The sequence below is a fragment of the Octopus bimaculoides genome, chromosome 14 (assembly GCF_046866305.1).
Source record: "Octopus bimaculoides isolate indiv1 chromosome 14, ASM4686630v1, whole genome shotgun sequence".
NCBI classification, from domain to species: domain Eukaryota; kingdom Metazoa; phylum Mollusca; class Cephalopoda; order Octopoda; family Octopodidae; genus Octopus; species Octopus bimaculoides.
This window is the reverse complement of record NC_142941.1, coordinates 43,240,127-43,247,626: the sequence shown is the minus strand read 5'-3', so window position 1 is coordinate 43,247,626 and position 7,500 is coordinate 43,240,127. Positions and strand designations below refer to the sequence as shown.

At 31.2% G+C, this 7,500-nt stretch overlaps 1 protein-coding gene across 6 annotated transcripts in view; it reads left to right on the top strand.

Moving 5' to 3' along the window:
- LOC106879393 (protocadherin gamma-A4) overlaps positions 1–7,500 on the top strand; it is a 318,370-nt gene that overhangs the window by 275,576 nt on the left and 35,294 nt on the right. Inside the window, exon 1 of one of the 6 annotated variants that reach the window (XM_052973099.2) lies at positions 1,474–1,912. The exons of the other annotated variants lie outside the window; for them this stretch is intronic. The gene's annotated coding sequence lies outside the window, so the exon portion shown is untranslated. Of the gene's footprint in view, positions 1–1,473; positions 1,913–7,500 lie in introns of those variants that run through there. 6 annotated transcript variants of the gene reach the window in all.

The window sequence follows — 7,500 nt, the reverse complement described above, 5'->3', positions numbered from 1 at the left end:
CCCCGTCACTTAGCGGTTCGGCAAAACAGATCGATAGAATAAGTACCAGGCTTACAAAGAATAAGTCCCAGGGTCGATTTGCTCTACTAAAGGCGGTGCTCCAGCATGGCCGCAGTCAAATGACTGTAACAAGTAAAGGAGTAAAAGAGTATTGTATCTAAAAGTATTGTGGTTGGTGTTGATGAAGTGTGCTACATGCTTTGTTATTAGATGTGAAGACAAATAATCTCAGATATATATCTCAGATTCACATATATATATATATATATATATATATATATATATGCATTTAACTGTGAAAGTATGTTTGCCAACAAAGAATTTTATACAGATAAAAGTATTTCAGTCACACACACACAATCGGATATTTGTATACTGACAAATATCATGTAATCCTATCTATATGTGTGCTTCAATGCACACATGCGTGTGTATGAGCATGTGTGTATACATGTTTATGTGTATGTGTGTGTGTATAAGTATATAAATATGTATATATGTATGTTCATCTGTGTGTGTGTTTGTGTGTGTATATATATATATGTATATGTATATATATGTATATATATGTATATATATATATATATATATTTATATATATATATATATATATATATATATATGTATGTATATATATGTATGTATATATATATATATATGTATGTATATATATATATATATATATATATATATATATATGGGAGAATATACAAAAAATAACAACAGACGAGGACAGGTGGTGTAAATAACAAAAGTATATATTAGTATGACGCTCGGGAATACGGAAAGTCTTTGACGTTTCGAGCTACGCTCTTCAACAGAAAGAATACGGAGACAAGGAGAAAAACACGGAGAAAAAAATTGAATAGTGTTCAGTCAACGGTCAATCATAATATATATATATATATATATATATATATATATATATATATATATATATATATATATATATATAGGTATGTATACATACATGATGATGAGGAGGATTATATGCACATATACTGGATAAATACATACATATACATTTATAATTATATGGAAATGCATATATGTGTGTGTGCGTGTGTGCTTATATAGATACATAAATATATATATATGTATATATGTACACACACACACATATATATATATGGTAAAATCCCAAATTTGTAATAATATTTAATATATATATATATATATATATATATATATATATGCATACATATGTATATATATATACATACATGTGTATATATATATATATATATATATATATATATATATATATATATGTATATATACTTGTACATTTATGTGATTATGCATGTGTACATGTGTGTGTATAGATATTGATAGATAGATAACTAGATATACATATATATATATATATATATATATATTTATGGCAGCAAGTTGTGCTTAATGTAATATTTAGATGCACTCATACACAAGCACATATAAATGCTCTTATAGCCGATGAAAACAAACTACACTGGGAAGCACAAACACATAGTTACAACTACATACACACATATGCATGCACACACACACACACACACACACACGAAGACACTTACAATGCAATATCCCTCTCACACACACACCTACGTATAAAACAACACGTGCACACAGAAATATATACATGTGTAACGCGCTAAGATAGGGAAAAAAAACACATCAGTTAGAATACAATATGACAGGTGCACCCGTTGTTATGTACACATATAGCTAAATCTGTGCTTATGAACATGCATTATTATATCAAAACACATGCATCCATGTATTAAATAGCATTTCAATGCTTGCATGTTTTTCTTCATGCATCTCTGACTGCATATGCTCGTAGATCACATTCCTTTCAACAGCCTGCAGTACTAAAAGTTAGGCACAAACAAATTTTCCCACCGAAAAGAAGGTTCCCACGCTCAGGCAGGTTGGAGTGTTGTTTATTCTTGTCGTCGTCGTCGTCGTCGTCATTGTTTTGTTATCGTTATTATCATCGTAATCACACACCTCGTTTTTATCATTGTTGTTGATATTGTCGTTGTCATCATCACCCTCGCTGCCACCATCATTATCGTCATCATCACTGGAATCGTCATCATCATCGTCATCATCATCAACATCATCATCATCATTACCATCATCTTCATCATCATCATCATCATCGTCATCGGTGGTGGCGCTGTCATCATCGTCATCATCACCATCATCATCGTTGTTGCTGTCATCATCAGCACCATTACCACCATCATCATTGCGATCATCATCATCATCATCATCATCATCATCAGCACTATCATCAGCATCAATTTCACATCATCATCATCATTTTTCATTGTTATCACCATCATTGTCATCAACGATGTCACTGTCAGCGTTATCGTCATCATCATCATGTTGTTGCTGTCAGGATCATCCTCATTACCACCAGCATCATCACTCGCATCAACTGAACCTTCACTATAATCATCATCACCATCATCATTGTCATTTCCATTCGTCCATCTGTTTTCCCATCATCATCATCAGCATCAGCATCATCATTATGATCTTCACCATGACTGTTGTTCTCACAACTGATAACTTTGTCCATTGTCCACCTCAATCCATCTCCACTTACTGCGAACAAAATAGTGAGCTCTCCCGCCCCAAATCTTTCCAAGTAGGTTTATTTGATGTTGCTAATGTTGTTGATGTAGCTTGTTACTTGTCATCTACATTGCCAATGTAACACTTGGTGATATTGTTCATATTACTCAAGTTTTTTTTTTCTTTAGCAATGTTTATATTACATATTTATATGTTTTTTATTGGTTGAGATTAGTAATAGTTTTCTTAGAGTCAATGTTTTTTCAATATTATCATTATTATTATTATTATTATTGTTGTTGTTATCATCATAATTATAATTATCAAGGTGGTGAACTGGTAGAATAGTTAGCGTGCCAGGTGAAATACTTAGCAGTATTTCACCTGTCACTATTGTTCTGAGTTCAAATTCCACCTAGGTTGACTTTGATTTTCATCTTTTCGGGCTTAATAAATTAAGTACCAGTGACACACTGGGGTCAATGTAATCGACTAGTCCCCCAACCCACAAATTTCAGGCCTTGTGCCTATAGTAGAAAGGATCATAATAATAAACATCATCATCATCATCATCATTATTATTATTATTATTATTATTATTATTATTATTATTATTATTATTATTATCATTATTATTATCATCATTATTAAGGCGGCAAGCTGGCAAAATAGTGAACAGGCTGGGCAAAATCATTAGTGGTATTTCATCTCTCTTTACGTTCTGTGTTCAAATCCCACTGAAGTCGACTTTGCCTTTAATCCTTTCAGGATCGATAACGGTCGATATGTTAAGTACCAGTGAAATGCTGGAGTTTGTTGTAACTGACTAGTCCCCCTCCCATATATATATATATATATATATATATATATATATATATATATATATATATACATATGCATATATCTATATCTATCTATCCTTCTACCTATCTGTCCATCCATCCATCCATCCATCTATCTATCTATCTATCTATCTATCTATCTATCTATCTATATATATATATATATATATATATATATATATATATATATATATACACACACACACGCATACATACACACATATACCTATAAATATAGGCATATATATATATATATATATATATATATGTATACACACATACACACACACACACACACACACACACACACACACACACACACACACAAACAAACATGTTCATGATGTGTATTTGTGACTCATGGGACTTTAATATGTTCCAGAGTATAAAACTCTCAGCCCTTGAGTCACCTTGTACTTCTTGCAGATTATTGATAATAAAAAAACGTATATATACACAGTTTAATGTGATTTTGAAGCTGATACACCTGCTGCTTCTAGCTGGATGTGCAGCCACATAGATGCTCACAGTCTGACTGACTTTGTATTATGTAGAACTTGTATGACTACTAACACATGCTTAAATGCATACACAAAACGTACTCAATATAAACAAGCAGAGCATGTTGTATAAATAGTTGATATTTATTTAATTACTTTTACTGTAGTTTTGTGCATATAACCAGATAGCTAGGGATGGATGCTAACCCCACATAGATATCCTGATAAGCAAGACATAATTCACATCTTATGCAGATCAACAAGTTCTGTAATGAGTGACAAATGCCAGAACACCACTCTGATATCATAATATAAATTTTATAACAGAACAATACAATATAATTGCTCTCATGTATGCAAGCACACATACAAGTATGTGTGTGTGTATGCGTGTTTGTATTAGTGTGTGTTTGTATATGTGTGTGTGTGTGTGTGTGTGTATGCATCTGTGTGTTAGTGAATGTGTGTCAGTGTGTGTCTGTATGTGTGTGTTTTGTGTGTGTATTCATGATTTTGGATACGTGCATGCATACATAGAAGTATTGAATTGTATATCTAAGTATCAGATGGTACATATATGTAAAAACAACCCGCTACACAAGACACAGACATACGAAACACATGCACTCCCATGCATATATGCATCTATATAGATGGATAGATAGTTATACATGTACAGACATACACACACATACACACACACACATGCATATATTTGCATACATACATATATATACACCCACATATATATATGTATACACATATACATATATATGTATACATATATATATATGTTTATATATATATTTGTGTGTATAAATGTACATATATATGTATGTGTACATACATACATACATATATACACACACACACATGTATAAATGTATATATATATGCATGTGTATACACGCACACACACGCACACATATGTAAATGTTCATATATATGCATGTGTGTACACATACATGCACACATATATTAGTATGCATATATGTATATATGTATGCATACATGTATATTACATACAGCCTGTAATCCAAAACATTTTCTTTATCACCTGTAGTCTGTAGATCCCTAAAATTTTAGCCCATGTTGTCACTGCTCCTGCCTTCAAATATTGCCAAGCAGCATTGCTAATACTAGGCAATACCCAGTTTGTTTTAGCACACACTGCTTTTTATCATTTTAATTTTTCATTATTTATAACTTTTAACTATTTTATATTATAATCCATAAATTAACCATTGCATTTAGGGAGCAACAATGTTGTTTATCTGCTGCCACAAAATTTGCTCCTTTCTTTTACATGCCTCCCACCCCTACGTTTTGTTGTCCAATGCATTTTCTAATGTTTTAGATTTAGTGGCTTTAGGCCCCCAATAACATAAACAGAAAAAAAATTGTCTCTATGCTATACTTATCTATTCATTTGTGTCTGATGACTGCTAATTTACTTCTCCACACTTGAAGATTTTTATTTATAACATGAAACTGTTAGGTAATATGAATTAGATGTTTTAAATCTAAAGTTTGATATTGTATAAATAATCTATGCACACACACACACACACTTACACAAACACACACACACAAACATTATATATATATATATCTGCCCTAACTCTTCGAGACGCCTGTGTTAGAATGGTGGCAGCTGATGAAGGAAAATGTTCTCTATGTGGCCTGTGTGTTTTCTGTACTCTAGTTATTATTATTTTTTTGTCTACGTTTTGTTTGCAATGTCCTGTACCCAGATATGCACCTATATATATACAGGTAGCTGTAGGTATGCACATACTTGTACGTATATATGCATATACTCATTTATTATTTGTTTTATATATATATATATATATATATATATGAAAGAAGGTTTGAAAATGCACTTATTTTTAAAAAATATTTATTTACTTAACCGGTTTCACTTTTTTAGAAAAAGATTATCAAAAGTCTTTGAGAATAATAAAAAATGTTAAAAAACAGTCTGAGTATTAAAATGCATATATACATTCTTTGATGATAACATATATTTAAAGTATAAAGCTTTGTATGAACTTTGTAGTGTTACATACTGATTGTCATATTAAGGTGAAATTGTTAAAAACAGTGTTAAAAACAGTGTATGAAAATACACAATATATATATATATATATATATATATATATATATATATACACACACATACATATATCCCATTTCTACTTGAATATGAATGATGGAGCTGAGACTGTGCTCATAGTTGTTCCAAAGAGAGAAGTCACTTTGAAGACAGGTGTGTTTTGTGGACAAATAGGTGATAGGAACTTGAGAGCAGAGAGAAAGAAAAAAAAGAGAGAAAATAGCCATCAGCCAACCTGCAAATAAACCAGACACTCTTGCAAGCAGACAGTGTAATAACAGGAAAAATTTTCACAGAAACCAACCAAAGAAAGCTAAATGCAAGTAGAAGGAGTAGTTTGAAAGAAGAAAGATGGTGCCAAACAATAGAGATGTAGCATGTTAAAAGGAACGATGTATAGAGACTGATTGGAGAAAACAGAAAATGATTGGGATTGTAAGGAGTGAGAGAGATTTGTTTATGGTATTGATAAGTGGGAGATGGACGATGCTGGGGATTTGAAGAGAATATTGATAGAAAAATGTGAAAAATGTATATATATATATATATATAGTTTTAGGGAAAATAACCAAGTCTCAAGAACTCATCGATGAAAATCCACTATCACATATAGAAAAAATAATAATTAAAAGCACAATAAATGAGTATAATATAAAGTAAAGTAAAAAACATTGAGCTATAAAGCTCAATTTAATTTTAATTTTTTATAAATTGATTTTAATTGAGATTTTACCTGTAATTTTGGATTTTGTCCCTAATATTATTATATATATATATATATATATATATATATATATATATATGTATATATATATATATATATATATATATATATATATATATATATATATATATATATATATATATATATATATATATATAGAGAGAGAGAGAGAGAGAGAGAGAGAGAGAGAGATAAAAAGGAAAATGTTTAGTTTTAAATCTCTGAGTGAGAAGTAAGTAGTAATGGTACTACAGAGTAATGTCTATTTGCCAACATAAATTGGCAGTCCTGATTAGGACGATGTTACTACCTTTTTTTTAGCCCCAGGAAGACATCTTTTCCAGCTGACTACCTGCACAGGTACCATTTATGGCTGAGCAGGAATATTAGCTCCCATGTTCGAGGTATAAGGATGCTGTTGTGCATCGGTAGCCAGCTGGAAAAGATGTTTTCCTGGGGTTAAAAAAGAGGTAGTAACATCGTCCTAACCAGGACGGCTAATTTATATTGGCAAATAGATTTTACTTTTTATGTGTTCGAGGGGTGGCTGAAAAGTTCCTGGCTTTAAGGGTATCATGAAAAACCTAGTTTGATGCACAACTCTCTGAGTCTTTTGCTGGGCTTAGAAAAACTGAAGGACTGCTGCAATATGTGTGTGAATCTGAGCAGGGAATACATTAAATAAAATCATAAATAACTGGTCCTTCTGTATTTTCTTTTACTCATTTTCAGGAACTTTTCTGC